General features: G+C 40.1%; 1 protein-coding gene across 1 annotated transcript in view; it reads left to right on the forward strand.

Moving 5' to 3' along the window:
• Positions 1–14761, forward strand: part of rhobtb3 (Rho related BTB domain containing 3) — a 133741-nt gene that overhangs the window by 19973 nt on the left and 99007 nt on the right. The window lies entirely within an intron of this gene.

Here is a 14761-nt window from a genome sequence, read left to right on the forward strand (position 1 = left end):
ACTCACCAGCATATCCCAGGGACCAAAGGGTTTTAAATTATGAGGATAGGTTGCTTGGATTTAGTTTGTTCCTTGAATAGAGCAGACAAAGGCGTGAAATAATTAACTTCCTTCGGATGGTCAAAGGAAATATTAAAGTTAGAGAAAAATTACTAGAAGAATGAATTTTGTACAAACTTCTGAATGTAAACTAGAATCAATGGACAGTCTAGTTTCATAAAACTAATGTAGAAATAATTTTGATAACTGAGAATCCTTTGATTATTTATAACTATGAAAGGTATGGTCGCGAAATGATTCAGAGCAGGCATTAACTATGTAGTAGTAAATTGAAAAGCAAGTCCATTAGAAATTAATTGCAAAAAATATCTTTCTCAGAGCTTTTTTTGTTAATCCGGGGGAAAGAACTTAGTCTGTTCTGATCTAAGAATATGAGATTGTAAGAAACGAACTAAATCCAAAATGATTTTGCAATAAAAATAATAAAAGTGCCAAGGATAAACTGCCAGCTTTTGTATTTTTTTTTTACTAATTCCTTTAGTGACATCAAGCTGGATTAAGGCTTTGCAAACTGCTTGCTGGGTGGCATTAAGCTTTATTTACATTTACATAACTCTTTTCCCTTTTCTGCAATTAATGAAATCTTACAACAGTTGTAGCTTAATTTAAGGCAAAATCATAATAATTTGAAAGACATAAAGCAAGTGTTAAATTTAAATTACACTGGACCCACTGTCTAGTAGAACTGAGGGTAGCCCATGATAACAGCAACTATTCTGGCATCTACCCAACAATTTGGAAAATTGCCCAGGTATATCTTTTATGCAAGAAGCAGGACAAATACAATTGGCCAATAATTGCACCAACAATCTACTGTTGGCCATCTAAAATATGATGATAGGGGTCATCAATAGTGCTATCAAACAGAACTTGCTTCCCAATAACCTACCCACTGCACAGTTTCGGTTCTAGCAGGGCCATTCAGCTCCTAAGCACATTGCAGTCCTGGTTCAAACCATGGACTTGGACAAAAGAACTGAATTTCGGAGGGAAGGTAAAAGTGATTTCCCAAAACACCAAGGCTGTATTTGAGTGAGTATGACATCAAGGATCTCTAGCAAAACTGCAGTCAGTGAGAATCAGGAAAAACTCTCATGCAAGTGGAGTCTTTTGTGGCACATACAAGATGATTATGGTTGTTTAAGGTCAGTTATCAGATCCAGGGCTCTCTGCAGGAGTTCCTCAGGGTTATGTCATAGGTTCAACCATCTTCAGCTGCTTCATGAATGACCTTCTGCCATCATGAGGTCAGAAGTAGGATGATTGCTGATGACTGCACAATGTTCAGCAACATTCATGGCTCCTCAGACACTGAGACTGTCCATGTCCAAGTGCAGCAAGGCATGGACAGTTTCCAGGCTTTGGCTAACAAGGGGTAAGTAACCGTCATGCCACACAGGTGCCAGGTAACAACCGTCGCCAACAAGAGAGAATCTCACATTGCTCCTTGACATTCATTGTCTGTGATGTCACTAAATATCCGAAAATCAAACCTTGGGGTTATAATTGAGCAGAAATTGAATTGGACTTTGACCTGTTTGCCAAATCTTAGTCCAGCTTCATATCACTGAAGCTATTTGTTTTAAAAAGCAAAGTAGAAAAGTTGTTGATTTGAATGCTACTACCACAAGAACATGTCAGAGGCTAGGAATCCTGCAGTGAGTGACTCTGCTCCTGACTCCTCAAAGGTTGTCCATCATCTGCAATGTACAAGCCAGGAGTGTGATGGATTACTCCCCACTTGCCTGGATGAGTGCAGCTTCACCAATACTCAAGAAGTTTGATATCATCTAGGACAAAGCATGTCACAAATATTCAATCACACAACCAAAGATGCTCAACAGCAGCAATGTGTACTACCTCTGAGAAGGAGTGCAGAAATTCACCAAAGCCCCTTGGATGGTACCTTCTAACCTCAGTATCTTCCACTATCTAGAAGGATAAGGGCAGCAGTTAGATGGAATACCACCACCTGCAAGTTCCCATTCAAACCAACCATTATCTTGGAAATATATCGCTGTTCCTTCAGTGTCACTGTGTCAAACTCTTGGGACTCCCTCCCTACCAGCATTATGGGTCTGCCTACACCAAGTCGATTGCATAGGTTCAAGAAGGCAGCTCTCCTTCTCAAGGGCAAATAGGGAAGGACAATAAATATTGGCTGTTACAACACGGAGTAAGCCCTACTGCTTAAGTTAAACTAGCAACACAGAAGAGATTTATCCTGTGCAGTAATCTGTGAAAATTCGAGAGGCCAAGAACTAGTTAAAGTAAAAGTAACAACTTTATTTTTTAAAGTATTACAGAGAATAATGAACTAACAATTATTTACAACTCCGTCCTCTAACCTATCTTTTACCTTCCCTTCTATAATACTCGTGTGATAAAAAGCCCCAAGTAAGATTTACCAAACATTCAAGTTTTGAAAACCAGCCAGGTGTCGAATTTTCTATTTGGATCTTCCTGTGTCTTTTCTTCTTCTTCGGGATTATGCTTCACTGGTCACGAATCGATAAATGTACCTTTAAGAGAGCTATTATGGGCAGTCTCTACATGCTGGTGGCATGGCAGTTCTCTTCCGACTGTTCAATTTTCCCTGGTCCCATATCCCAAAGCATTGGATTGTTTCATTAGTTTTTAATGTTGTTAAAGTACTAAATTCAAGTTTGATTGGAGGTTGCTATTTTGGCGTATAATTTAAACTGATTGCCGAATTTGAATTTGTTTTTGTCTCCAGACAACCAGCTACACTAACTGCTGGACCACATTGTACATTGTATCTTGCTGAGAACACTTAGTGTTGGCAGGTAGTTCTGCTAGCTTTTAACTTGCTTAAAGGTATAGTACACCCACATCTTCATAACATTGGCCCAAATATCAATGCCCATATAGCATGAATTAATTAATAAATAAACTTGGCTAAGCTACACAATCATCAATTCCACCTGTGATTACAGATGAATTTAATTATTGCAGATTTAGTGTTTGAGTGGAAGGGAAAGTTGAGTACAATGTAAAACAAGTTGTTGATTTACTGTCACTCTTTTTGCTGAATATCAATTTCACTCCCAGTGATCTTAATCAGTGGAGGAACTGAAATGCCTCAAATTGTCAGTTGATTTCGATATGTTTACTCAAGGCAAGACTTTAAGTGGACATGCTGTGAGTTTAGTTTCACAGGCTTAAAATGTACAACAAAAGAGATTGGTTTATGTTTTAATGCAGTAATTAAGATAAATCTTATTCTTTCCATGTAGAAAATGGGAGTTCTGGATTTACATTCTAGCATCAGTTCTAGAACTCAATTTCCCTAAACTGACAAGTTTAATGATTTGTAATCAGGATCTTGGATGTATCTCGTGATGACATATAATTTGGGGGAATTGCATCTTAATGCCATGTTTTTATGTGATGCAGTGGTAACCCACTCACTGAACAATGTCAGGGGTAAGCCTGCATCTTCTGGCCCTGAAAGTCACAAATCAATGGTACTTTGTTCAGACATTGAACTGCGTGCAGTTGTGGCTTCTAACCGTCTAAGATAGCTTTCTCAAAAAGCTGCCATGCAACTAAAAGGATGGCACTGCATTATTCCTGGTAAAGCTATCAAGGATACAAAGTTCGTGAAATATCAGCGATGGATAGAGGGCTGAACAACTGGCCAATTAATAGCCATATAAGTACCTCAATTCACCCAAGGGTGGGTGGGTGGCACATGCCCCCTACTCTCCCACTGATGAAATATGGTATTCCTTGTCATCCCACTCAATGTTATGCCTACTGCTATTGGCTTCTCGGGATGGGCAGGGTGCAAACTCTCTGTGGAAGAGTCCAGTCAATGCTGAATGGGTTTAAAGGATGGGGATAATTAGACCAGGACGCACAGACACAATTCAGTTGTCTATTTAAAACCACATGTCTGAACTTTATTTTTATTTTTCCATGATAAACTCTAGTGCATTCTATTCATTTAATTAAACCTACTTATGTAGTTTTGTAATTATACATAATTGCAATCTTATGATACTAGCTGAAAAATGTGTTGCTGGAAAAGCGCAGCAGGTCAGGCAGCATCCAAGGAGCAGGAGAATCGACGTTTTGGGCATAAGCCCTTCTTCTCCTGCTCCTTGGATGCTGCCTGACCTGCTGGGCTTTTCCAGCAATACATTTTTCAGCTCTGATCTCCAGCATCTGCAGTCCTCATTTTCTCCTATCTTCTGATACTAGCATGAGTGGGAAAAGCGTTGAGAAGAGGAAGGAAAAGAGGATACAAAGGCTTTATTTTAGGGGCAGTTAGGTGAGGATCTGATATTTTCTGTGAAAACTCATTATGAATATTAAAAGAAAATCTCTTGTCACTTTAATATTGCATTTACTTTCATCCAACAAGCTTGTCAAGAATTATGCCTAATTAGCAAACACAGTTTGTTTAAAAGAACATCAGATGCAAGAAATCTGAGATAAAAACGAAGTGCTGGAGAAACCCAACAAGTTTGTCAGCACCTGTAGAGAGAGAAACAGAGTTAGTGTTTTGAGTCCAGTAACCTTTCATCAGAACATCGTAAAGACGTAGTTAAATGTGGGAAGAGAGATTTTCAGATCAATTGATTTGTTTTCAGAATTGACATAACATACCAGAAATTTAAACTTGCAGTTAAACTCTACAAACTGGGAAGAAAAATTGAGGGAATGGTATGAAGGTTAAACTAATGGCTAGCTGCAGAAGAGAGAATATGAACACTCGGAGGCTGTAAAGGTATCCAGAGAGGATAGACTTTGAAAGTATTGAAAGACCGAGTGTAAAGCCATAGAGCAGCTAGCTAGTGAAATTAGAATGTTAAAAGGTTATGTTGGCAAAACGCGTTGGTAACATTTGTAATGAGAAAATTAAAAAAAGATTGTAAAGTGGTGCCAAGGCAACCAGAGTAAGTCTTAAACATATGCAGATTGTCATTGATAATACTGAAGAATTCAGCAGTACAGTACCATGACTAAAAGCAAATTTTGATGGCTAAAATGAGTCCTCATCTCAGATATGACCTTCCATTTTTAATTGAGAAATCAAATTAAGTGTTAAAGAGCAGAATGCAGCAGCAAGATTGAGAAATTGTCCAAAGAAGATAGGAGAGATCTGCATCAAATATATCAACAAAGGGGGGTGGTGGGGAGCTGAGGTGCTGTAAAATCCAGCTCATGAATTCAGAGCCATTGGTTAGCCGACAATAAATGTTAGTGTTAGAAGATTAAACAAACAGACGGGCACACAATTTTATTATGTTCATAATGTGCAAAATGTTCTTGTTAATCTGTATTTATCTTGAGCTGCAGGTACAAACAAATCATATTTGATTTGGTATTCATTTCAACCAAAAGGTGACTGTGCTAAAACATTTACAACATTCAAAATGTACAAATAAACTAATAAAAAATAATGTAGATTTTACTGAGTTGCCTGGGGCATTCAATCCAGATTGTACTGCCTGAACCATGGCAATGTGGACATTCTGTTTTTGCTTAAAAGTAGAAGGCAAGATGGGGTTGGGTGTGCTGAGGGCCGGAATATCGAGAAGCAGTATCTAGGCTTTCTGGAAAAATTGAATTTGAGTATGAGTCAGTGCAGTAAGTCTTTCCCAGTGAATCCAAAATGAAAAGTTGTGGTGATTTCAAGTAACATTGATAAAGAAGGAGAGAGTTTGTGTTTGGATACTGTCTCTTTTACCTTTGTAACATTCAAAACTGCTTTACAGCCAGGGATGACTTTTTCATTGCAGACAATATTGTAATGTACAAAAACATGCATGCATAAAAGTTTCAAAGAGCAAATAAGTGATTTGATCAGACAATCTGGCCAATTTAGTTGAAATCATATTTTCAGTGCAATTTGGCCAAAATTGGTGTTAGTGGCACTGAAAATTGTTGAATTTTAAGCAAAATTTGCATTAATGACAACTTGTTTCTGTCAGCTCTAGAAATTCTTTTAAAAGCATCAGGCTGAGTTTCCCCATTTGCAGTTAATGTGGTGGTGAGTGATTTTCATCATGTTCACTCCACCATAGCCTGGGACATGTTTTCTTGCATGTTCTTCCTTTTTTCTCCCCCTGAATTAAAGGAACTGAGATGTGCACATTTTTCGAGCATCTCAGAGACAGTGAGATGGAAGTTCTTGCCCCGCTCAGGGACTTCTGGCTTCTGTGTTTAGATGGCATGCTTAAAGTGGCACACCCCTTCGGATGCTGCAAACTAGGAACAACCCCGCAAACTGCGATGCTCCTTTTGAAGTTTGTAGAATGCTTTAGAATAACGGCATGCTCACCCCTTACTTCCAGGACAGAGATCTGGAGGTCCTGGTGGATGGAATGATGGAGAGAACGTCAATCCCTTTCCCTGCTTACACCAATAGACCCGGCCAGTCAGCTTGGGTTAGTGCAGTGTCCCAATGAGCCACCCAGCAATGATTTTCTGCACTACCTGCAGCGTTAGGTGCCACTATATGCTCCCTGCGATCTCACATTCAAATGGCCATCACTTATCCTGTCTCTTTCACTGCACACATGTTCACCAAAGACTACAACTCTCACTATTCCACTCAATGGCTCTCAACCACCTCTTCTTCCCAAAGTACCAACTCTTCCTGCCCTTTGTACTTGCTCTTCACTGCTCATGCATCACAGCTCTTGTATCCACTTCCATCATACTCCTTTTGTCTCTTTATAGAAAAATATTGACCTATTCATTCTTAATCTACACATTCTATTATAATTATCTTCTTCAATTAACTCCCTCTCTTCTCATATGCAGGCACTGACAACACTCAGCTTCTTCTTAGCAGAAGAGCTCTATTGCAGAAGATCCTCAGTACCATTTCTAGCTGTAAGGAGGAAGCGAGTTAACCCTCAGATGCTGCAGCAGCAAGGCTTTCCTCAGCAGCCTCCACCAACTCAGAAACATTCACCTCAGTGGGTCCTTTTTTATCTGATTAGACTCAGGAGCACAATCTGGTGAGCACATCACTGACACCTTTGCAATTCAGATCTTTGACACTTAGATGATTAGATTCCCTACAGTGTGGAAACAGGCCCTTCGGCCCAACCAGTCACACCGACCCTCCGAAGGGTAACCCACCCATACCCATTTCCCTCTGACTAATGCACCTAACACTGTGGGCAATTTAGCATGGCCAGTTCATCTGACCTGCACATCTTTGGACTGTGGGAGGAAACCGGAGCACCCGGAGGAAGCCCACGCAGACACGGGGAGAATGTGCAAACTCCACACAGTCGCCCAACGCTGGAATTGAACCCGGGATCCTGGTGTTGTGAGGCAACAGTGCTAATTTGGCAGAGACTAGGGACCTGGCCAGCCCCAGACTGAAGTCAAGCCCTTGCTTTCAGCTATAAATTACTTGGTCAACCTGCAGAGACAGGCGAGAGATTTCAGGCAGGTTTGCCAGAAGCAGTCAGTAAATTGGAACAAATGATGAAGGAGTTAATCAATAGTATCAGTACTGTACTGACTCCAATGTGCAGGCATTTGGTGGTCTCCATGGACAAGTTGGTGATCAACTTGGGAAAGAAGCAGAACACATGGTGTTTGCTGGATATCCACTCACATCTGTTCTCCATGGCTTTAACCATAGGTGTTCACCTTGAATGGCAGCTTTTGCTTCTCTCCAGTTTCCCCTTGCTGTCAAAGAGACAGGGTAATGCCAGCAGACAATGATTGGAAGGAGGAACAACTCACAGGCTCCCACAAAGCTCCTTCTCAGGGCACTTTAGAGGTGCCATGTCCCTCCACCTGTTCTCATCTGTGACCCCCAAAACCTGCAGCAGTTCAAGTCAATGGGCAGGAGACTCTCAGCAGGCTTGGGCTCCCCTAGGCCAAAAGACATTTGACCCAAGTCAGCAAATTCATCTGCAGAGCAAGCCCATTCCACTCCAGCTGTGAAAGTTAGTCCTGCATCTCTGTTGTCTGGAGTTAGAGAGGGGGAATGAGGGCAGAAGGAGGAAACAAACTGAAGGCAGGTAGATAATATGGATGCTATACGTCATTGTAAACATACCATCACTTTTGTCAATATATTTTCATTTGCACTGTTACAAATATCTGTTGTAGTATTGATTTCACTATTTAGGACTAGGTTAAGTCAGACCGAGGTGATGTGCCTTTTGACTTATCCCAAGAATGTAAAATGTTACAACACCAAGCACCATTTATCTCTCACAAGCTACAAAGTCTTTGACTGCAGGTAGAGGCATTCATCAGGGATCTTTTAACTCTGAGGATTGCATTTAGGGCTTTGCATCTGAAAGTGAAGGACACTGAGACGAAAGGTATTGTACAGGGAATGTGCCAGGGTCTGGCCTGCACATACTGTTTAACACTCACACCTACGCGGTGGATGAGACTATAGAATTGGTGATGATTTCAGTAGGGAAAGATTGTTCTAAAGGATGAATTTTTTAAAGGAGCACAGTGATATTCAAGGCAGGGAGATGTTCAATGGGTAATTCACATGTGAACTGTCCTCAGTGCAACAGTCTGAAGAGAGAAGGTGCACAAAGGAATGTCTCTCACAGGTTAAACACTCCTGTAGAGGATGTTCAAGCATGAGAAGGCAATGTTTCAGTCTCTGCAAATGCTGAAGCATTAGGGATAGAGATGAAGGAAAGGTCATAATGGACTTGTTTAGGGTTCAGGTCAACTTGTTGGCTGTTGTGAGGGCTTAGAGATGACTGATGTGTCACATCCTCAGAGCATTTCAGCATTAAGTTGCATGAGCATCATATAATATAAATGTATTGTCTCCCTGCTGCTTTTTACCTAATGATGATGTCGGGCAAATTATGTTTGGCTGCTTTCACATTAATTCCACTGACGTTATTCATCACATATTAACAAGGAGAACATCACACTTCATCTGAAAGACAAAACCTGAGGAAAAGCCATCAATACGTTAGAACTTCTCTTCAAACTAATCAGGGATGAGCAACTGAAATGTGCAAAAAATCAAACAAAGTCTGAACCCAGCTCAATCACCCCGGAAGCATGTGGCTATAAGTTTGTCTCTGACATCTCAGATTCTTCAAGACATTGCTCTGCTCTTCTCTCATAGTCAGCCTACCTGGACATTGTCCTGATCATCAGTGTCCTCTTCATCCTCAGAAGCTTGCTCTCACTGCCCCATTTCATCCAGATCCAGGAAATCCCTGCTTTATTGGCTCACATTTTGAAGAACACAGCATATTCTAATGATGTGGAACACCGTGTGCAAGACCCCACCAGAGTGGTACAGGTGGTGAAACCTGACCTTAAGTGAACCAGAACCAGATCCTATGGTCTTTTCCACTGTGGCCCTGGGAAGAGTGAGCATCAATGTATTTTAGCTCCACGTTCTTCGCTGGATTCTTACCGGTCTTGTGGGCCAGGTTTGGAGGCAGCAACTCTTGTCTTCCAACACCCAAGCCCTTATGCGATGAGGACTTTGAAAAGAGAGAGGAACCTGTGACTGTTGCAGTACATATGCATGGCAGCTCCTTGGATATTTGGTGCAGACCTCTACTAAGTGTCATGTGCTATTTCTGCTCTATTGTAAGAATCTGTGGAGGAGTTCAGAGATAACGCGCAATGTTATTGAAGAGAGACCTGAGCCTTTCAGCCCTAACAAAACCTAATCTTCTTGTTTTGACATCACACTGAGTGGTATAGAGGCTTCACTAGGACATAGTAGACATGGATTGAGAAGGAGTTGAGGTATATGCCCTTACCAAGAGCATGGTGGACAGCCAAAATGTCTGTCATTGAATGGGAGTACACCTCTGCCAAACAATCTCCATGAAACATACTCTCACTCCTAACCTCCTGTCCATATTTGGATTAACTTGTTCAGTAGGTACCACTTAGTTTTGCTTTTAAGTTCCTTGCTGAGCTTACATCACAAGGTGGCAATCAGTGTGCACAATATAATATTTAAAATTGTTTTAAGACACAACTTGTGATCTGCATTCTTTGACAATTACATTCCTGCAATTGAAATGAGAATTAAAGGCAGGTGAGCAATGTCGTTTAATCAATGACACAATGAGTGCTACAATTGCCCCCTTAGAAAATCGCATTATCTGCCCTTGGAGAAAAACTAGTAACTTTCTCCTCCCACTTTGGATGTGGTCCAACTATTTTCTGAACTTACAGTTGATTTTTCAATCAATATGGTGAGGTTACAACTTTCCACAATTTCCCCTGTTCTACATGTTCCTTTGTGTTGCTGTCCCTGTAGCTCCAATGACCTTTCAACTTCCTTCCATTTCAGTCCCATTTATTTATATTATTAATGGGCCTGCCTACCTACCTACCTCTAAACTGCATGAATCTGGAGCTTTCTATGCCCTTGCTGGCTTCATACCCTCCGTAGGTAAAGGCCATAGATGAGTTGCTTGAACCAGACCTTTGAGAATGCCCTCACTGTCAGATCCACTTTACTATCTCAAATTGATCTCTATCATAGTATCGTAGCAATGAGGCCTGTCTCCAAATTTGAGTTGCCCACTTTCCCAGGAGGCCATGGACTCACATCAGAGAAGTTCCTTGACTATTTGTGACACAAACCCCATAAGTGTCTATGGCTTACACCCACCATAATCTATTTTGTTTGGACAACTTTGACACTCGTTCCTTTTGACTTCCCCACATTGCCATTTTCTTTGAGCACATTTTGTGTGTTTTCTATGTAAACAGCCAACACATGCTTTAAGCTTTGATTTTTGACATGATATCATGGCATATAGTAACATGCCCAACCCTTTTCTGAATGAGGCATTTACACTTCAGTGCGTCCCATCATCATGAGCTTCCTGCCTCCTCTTCTGCACAGAAAGCAAGCTATAGTTGGTTCTGCTATATAATGCACATTTTTTCTATGCGAATTGGATATAATGTGATTGAAGAATTTAGTCCATTATTTGTAGAATGCAAACTTTCCTTGTCTGTATTGGCTATAATGTAATTCTGATCCTATTGGTTTAAATGGTGCTGCTATTATGTGATTTTCTTATAATACGGGATCACACTGAAACAGAACTTTATATCAGAAGAGACTGTATACCACCGAAGCTGCCGGTCTCAAACTTGGCACTAAAGACCTTCTGTGGCTAGAATGTCAGCTAAAACACAGAAGCTGCCTGCCTTAAAGTCAGCGCTGAAAACCTGTGCTATGAGCAGTCTCAGACACAGACACTGACTGGTTCTAAGTTTGTGCTAATGATTTTGTGTACTAACAAACAAGGTAAGACTTTAAAGGTACCTGGCTCTATCTCGGCATTCAAAATGCCGCATTGGTACATAAGCTGCTTGGCTAGTTCTCAGCGCAAAACAACCTGTGACCAGGATGCAAGTCCTGGCTCTCCCTCACCTCAAAAGTACATGCTTGGAATCTTGAGCACATATCCAAGTTGGGTTGAGACCAAACACATTGACATTGTGAAGCTGGTGCCTTGCCAGTAGTGAGTTGAGTGGATGATGAGTGTAGGAAAAGCATGGCCATTGACCACATATGTACCTTGTGCTGAAGAAATGGTTCCATTTAAAGAGAAGCTAGATGGTTTGTACAGCCATTCCGTGAGCTGAATTGGGCACTGATAAGACAACTTGCCAGATACTCATTACCTTTTAGCAGTTGAATTTATGCGTGTCAAGTTTCTCTCTGTTGTGAAATGGAGGATTGGGGGATTGCTAATATGGCAAGTTAGGCTATTGATAAACTGAAAATACAGTGCGTGGAAATAAGCTTCTCAACATTCAGAAGTGAGATTCTGAGCTTGCCATCTAAAGCATGGTGAATTCATTGACGGATTTTTACTTCATATCAAAAATTTGATTTTTTTTTTACTCTCAATCTAATCAAATCAACTCACTCACCATAATTTTCACCACTTCAGAGAGGAAAGTTCCTCCCATCGTTCTTTAAGAGCTTTTAGACAAGTAGATTTTGTGACTGTGGGATAAGCTACAGGAATGATCTGAAAGATTAATTAGCAAATTTTTGTAAATATATTAAGACATAAGAGGATGAAGTCAAACAGTTTCTCGCTGTTACTTTGGTAAGGTTTATTTTTACTAAGATGTCTCTTTCTACACAAGGACTGCAAATTGTTGGAACAATTTGGCTGTAGCTATATGTTAAGCTGTTTTATAACCTCAAAGGCAGTTTGATGTTTCATCACTCAAGAAGACTAGGAATAATATTGATAAACCTTTATTAAAACTTATTAAAATATCTTAATAGAATGAATAGAAAATAGCTGACTACTTCAACAAATTTTATACAGGAATTATTTCCCTTGGTTAGTTTAAAGTGAGAAGCAGATTGTGAAGTCAAATATTCAGAGATGTTGAGATGGAAATGTGTTGCTGGAAAAGCGCAGCAGGTCAGGCAGCATCTAGGGAACAGGAGAATCGACGTTTCGGGCATTAGCCCTTCTTCAGGAAGAAGGGCTAATGCCCGAAACGTCGATTCTCCTGTTCCCTAGATGCTGCCTGACCTGCTGCGCTTTTCCAGCAACACATTTCCATCTCTGATCTCCAGCATCTGCAGACCTCACTTTCTCCTATTCAGAGATGTTGTCAATTATTTGTACAAAGTCACCATTTTAAATCGGTAGTATATCTGATGTGATCCTGAATCTTTACCATTTAAAGTTCTTGACCTAACCAGTATAGTTATTAAACAGAGCTTGTCAAAGCCCCTCAACTTTGCCTAATTTTCCTAAACTTTCTCCAGTGAGAAAAAAGGAGATATTAAATTTATTACATGAGCCAAGCATTATATTTTTCATGAATCAACTATAACCATAGTATGAAAATTGTACCTTGAGCCCTTAATTATCATCTTTATTATCCTTTCATGTATTTCATTGTTGAATTGAGAATGCTTGCAGCTAATGATAAAACAGTGCAAAAATTCTAGGATCTTATTTTCTCTTTAGCTAATTTTCAGCCAATGACCCATGTTAAAGGTGTGCATTAACAGTGGAGAACTGTGTTCATGACCATGTTCACTGCTGCTTTGATAATTCCCAAACCTCCCTGAAAAGAATTAGATATTATTGGCAGAAAGAGTTTGTTTCCATATCAATAAGGGAAATAATGTAAAATTTATTCACCATTTTACACTGAGGCCCAGATTTCTAGTTTTGGGCCAGCTTGAATGCAGAGTTGAGTGCATTCCCAGTTCTGGAACCCCAACCTTTTAAACTCTCTACCTATGCTTCTGATTTTTGGTCTATGGCTGGGGTTGGAGATTGCAGGTTTGGCTTTAAGTTAGAGCAGGCAATCCCAGAAGACTTGTGCAGGCTACCAGTGAAGAGGCTTCACGGCTGTAAGGCCTGCATCAGGTACACTGCTCTGTGTCTAACATTTAAAAAATAAAGAATGAACAATCTCTCCAATTCTCACCGCCATCACCCCACCTTTTACATATTCCCCATGTCCTATACATGACAACACTTGCTACATCATTGCACATACTCATCCCCTTGTACACTCATGTCATCCACAACAATGCCAAGCTATCCCCTACCTATCTCCATGGCCTTTGTAGCCCTTGTGCAGACTTAATGCAATTTCGAGTGAAACCATCCCTCTCACCCATCACCCTTTGTCCTTACACTCAACATGCCATATCAACTAATATACAAATATGGCAAACTTCAGGTTCCAGATGAATGAAGTCAAAATGAAATAAAATGCTCAATATGTATTGAAATGTTCACTATATTGAGAAAATAATCTGATTCTTACAGACCAACTTATTATACTTACAAAATTTCAACAGGATAAAATCTTATAACAAGCATTTTAGTTAAGTTCAAGAAACATTGAGATTCATAATACCACATTGAAAGTCCAAAACAATTTGGAACAATAAAGCAGCCTTTGAAATTGAAGACACCCCACGCTGAGTGATGGTGAAATCAGTCATGCAAGATGCAGCTTTATGTCAGTAAAGTGAAATATCATGCAATCGTTTTAGCAAATATTTAAATCTGAGCACTTTTAAATGCCTTGGCACTTTTGACCAGTCCCTTTGATATTATTGACCACCCCTTTGACAAGTTCCTTTAACAGGTCCTTCTGGCAGATTTAGCAGGTCACTTTGACAGGTGTTTCTGACAGTTTTCCAGTTGATTTTGCTCAATGTATTTTTTCTCACTGGAGAAAGTTTAGGAAAATTAGGCAAAGTTGAGGGGCTTTGACAAGCTCTGTTTAATAACTATACTGGTTAGGTCAAGAACTTTAAATGGTAAAGATTCAGGATCACATCAGATATACTACCGATTTAAAATGGTGACTTTGTACAAATAATTGACAACATCTCTGAATATTTGACTTCATAATCTGCTTCTGCCTTTAAACTAACCAAGGGAAATTATTCCTGTATAAAATTTGTTGAAGAAGCCAGGTATTTTCTATCCATTCATGGACCGATGAGCTTTATAATAATGCATTTAGGTACTTTTTTAATGCAGACCTAAGCCTACCTTTAACAATCCTAAATAGCACACCTGATCTGCCCCAGCCGAAAGGCATCTGACTTTCCTCAAAGGGTGCAGTATCTCGACAAAGCGCATCTGATCCCCCTCGAAGCTGTCCTGGGACCAGATCCAAAGGAGCCCATTGGCTATCCAAAGAAATCCACAACGTTCAGACC

This window comes from Chiloscyllium plagiosum, chromosome 2 (genome assembly GCF_004010195.1).
Source record: "Chiloscyllium plagiosum isolate BGI_BamShark_2017 chromosome 2, ASM401019v2, whole genome shotgun sequence".
Lineage (NCBI taxonomy): Eukaryota > Metazoa > Chordata > Chondrichthyes > Orectolobiformes > Hemiscylliidae > Chiloscyllium > Chiloscyllium plagiosum.